This window comes from Solanum pennellii, chromosome 4 (genome assembly GCF_001406875.1).
Source record: "Solanum pennellii chromosome 4, SPENNV200".
In the NCBI taxonomy this organism is placed as follows: Eukaryota; Viridiplantae; Streptophyta; class Magnoliopsida; order Solanales; family Solanaceae; genus Solanum; species Solanum pennellii.
In genome coordinates this window covers 56,966,757-56,970,164 of record NC_028640.1, presented here as the reverse complement: position 1 = coordinate 56,970,164, position 3,408 = coordinate 56,966,757, and the positions used below count along the sequence as shown (strand labels likewise).

General features: G+C 33.6%; 1 pseudogene; it reads left to right on the top strand.

Annotated features, from left to right (window-relative positions):
* Window positions 1–277: 277 nt before the first annotated feature.
* LOC107016807 lies at window positions 278–798 on the top strand (annotated as a pseudogene).
* The last annotated feature ends 2,610 nt before the right edge of the window (window positions 799–3,408 follow it).

The following is a 3,408-nucleotide window of genomic DNA, read 5'->3' as shown; positions in this document are numbered from 1 at the left end:
ATGAAAACTTTGAAAAAAAGGAGAGAACCCTAAAAAGTCCACTCTCTTTTCCTCTCCCTCTCAAAAATCAGCCGCCTCCTTCAAAAAACCCCAACCAACGCCTCCCCTCTCCTCTCTTCCTCCCAGCCGCCTCTTCCTCTCCATCCGCATTTTTCCCTTCTCTCTCCCCTTCCTCTCACTCTTCCTCGACATCCCTCATCTATTCCCCCGGCGCCACTCTCCCGGAAAATGTCTTCCATAAAGCCCAAGACGACCTCGTTAACTGACGGGGTTCCGGCATGTCCGTTATGGAAATGAGCCACCGTAGAAAAGAATTCATTTCCATTATTCAAAAAGCAGAATCAGATCTGAGAACCCTTCTTAATATCTCTGATGAATACGCCGTTCTTTTCCTTCAAGGTGGGGCCACCACCCTGAGCCGCCATTGGCCTCTGTAACTGCTATTTCTGCAGTTTGTGCTTTTCTCTCTAATGTATCGGTTGTTCCCTCTCCCGCCGCACTTGTCATCAAGGCGTTGAAGGAGCCGGAACATGACAGGAAGAAGACGAAGAACATCAAGCATAACGGTAACATCTCACTTGATGTCGTCATTGAAATTGCTAAGGTGATGCAGCCTAGATCTATGGCGAAGGATTTTAGTGGAACCGTTAAGGAGATCTTGCGAACTTATGCATCCGTTGGTTGTACGGTAGATGGAAAGGATACTAAGGATTTGCAGCAAGATATTATTGATGGAGATGTGGAGATTCCTCAGGATTGATTGCTGATTGACGGGATAAGAGTGAATTATGAACTGATTATTCCATTGATAGAGGTATCCAGTTTACGAGGAGTTCAAACTCCGATGGACAACAATTGAAACTCCAATCGTAAACTCCATTTGCAACAATGGTAAAACTCAAATCTTACTTTAATTTTATTAAATTTTGCTTCGTGTCTCCTATTGTATATCGTTATTATTGTTCTTTTGAAATTTTGTTTCCTTAATCTGTTACTTTTTTTGTCAAATTTTGTTCATTGTTGTGTTAGTATTTTTGTTTAAATGCATTTTTTATGTATTTGTTAATGAGGTGTTTATTTCCATTTATGTTACTGCTTTAGTTTTGTTTTTTATTAGTTTTATTATTGATTATTATATTCATTTGCAACTAGATGCATCATTTCTTGATGTTTTTGATTTATTGTATTATTATTATTATGCTTTTGTTTTCTTTAGTTTATTATTATTGTCATATTATTATATAATCATTATCTCCTCTTAAGATTATTAGTGTTATTATTATTCTTGTTAGTTGTGTTATTGTTGTTGAAATTCTTTTATTATTATGATTTTTATCTTTCTCGTTATAGGATATTATTTGTCTATTCCTATTAATGTTCTAAGAAGTTTCAGCAATTCTTTGTTATTATTTAAATTAGTATTGTTATTATCTTGTTATGTTTAATATTTTTTTTTTGATCTATTCTTGGTTACTTCGATATTGATTTCATGCGGAATTTTTTTTTTGTGAAATTGGCCAATGAAAATTTATCCGTCGGGTTAAGAAGCCTTTTTCATTTTAAAAGACGGAAATTTTTAGTTTATGTTCATATAAATTGTTTGTTAAAATTGTTAATATGGTCAATGAAAAATCTATCCGTCGGGTTTAGAGGCCTTTTCCATTCTAAAAGACGAAAATATTTTACTTTATATTCATATAATTTGTTTGTCTAAATTGTTAAAAGGACCAATGAAAAATTTATCCGTCGGGTTTAGAGGCCTCCCCATTTTAAAAAGACGGAATTTTAATTTAAGTTTATATATTTTATATGTTGAAATTGGCCAATGAAAAAAAAACTCTCCGTCGGTTTTGGAGGCCTTCCCAATATTCAAAGACGGAAATCTGATTTAAGTTTATTTATAATTTTAATTGTTTGAATTGGCGGATGAAGAAATTACAATCGATTTCCAAGGCCTCCCATGTTCATAAGACTTATTTTTATTTTAAAATTGTTATTAGGTTTATTCAATTTTAATCAAAGTTATTCTTTACTAACACTTTTATTGAGTGTGCTTACAGGTACCCAAAACCTGCTTCCTTATAGCCATTCGAAAAAGCTCGAATTATATTTTTATATCATTTTTATGTGAATATTGACGTTAGGCAAACTTTAGGCCGATAATTATTTTATTTAATTTTATTGTGTATATTGCATGTTTATTATATTTGTACATTATTTTATTCTCCTCAATTTGGAAAAAAAATGAATTCAGTCGGGAACCACAATTGTGGATTTCGAAGGATGCCTAACCCCTTTCCTTCGGAATAACTTGAATCCCTTACCTAGAATCAAATTGGTTTCGTAGACATTTCTTTCAAGTTAATTAATAATTGGTTTCCTATTTTTCCTAAAAATTAGGTGGCGACTCCATTTAATCCTTTGAACTCCCTTTCCCCTTTTAATATCCTCTTACTCGTTTTAAAATTTTTCTAACTTAAAGTTTTATTTATTTTGACTCACCGCGACGTTTTGCCCTATTTCGAAACAGTAGGGATGTAAACAGAAAGGGGACTCCGCTGGGGAGCTTTCGAGGTTTTCACCAATATGAATTTTTTTATTTATTCAAATTGAGGAAATTTTTGCTTTATCATTATGTTATACCTTGGATTTTTATATTTCGCTGATTATCTGTATATTGTATTTATTCATTATTTATCTTATTGTGTGTGTATTATCATTGCATTCATGGCATAATATTTTTTGTCAAACGACAATTATTTCATTTCCATTAAAGAAAGATTATGTGGGTTCGCAGTTGTTCATTAACAAAAAATTTTCTCGAGGCATCCTGACGAGTATAGTTGGCTACTTGATATTCAACAATCGTTAATTGTCCCAGCCCAAGTAGTCCGCTTGGGTTACCTTTTCCAATCTAAATACAACCCACTCCTAGTAAACAAGCGTAGAGCCGAACTAAATCCAAATTTAAGCATCAACCTAAGATGACCAACACCTAAGGCATGTTGAGTTTATTAGAAAGACCACCTTGAGTCCATAATGGCTTCCAGCCTAAAAGGACGATCCTAATTGTGTGTCATTTGAAGGATGTATACATCGTTTGACAAACCACTGTCCATCTGAATTAGAAGGTTATTTTAATAGTTTACTTTTGTCAAACTTGAGTTTTCAGAAACTATCATTCCATCCAAAAGTGTTGACAATCGGAGATGACAAGAATTTCAAGAGGAGGACCCTTTGGCAAAGGCTTAGAATAGGATCGTACCCCTACGTGGGATTTAATATTTGAAATTTTTTGGTTCATTCTTTTTCCCCTAATTTCATAATTATATTTCATTTATTCATAAAATTGTACTATGTGTTTTAGGGGACAATGAAAAGTTGTCAAAGGGCGCAGTACATCCTTCG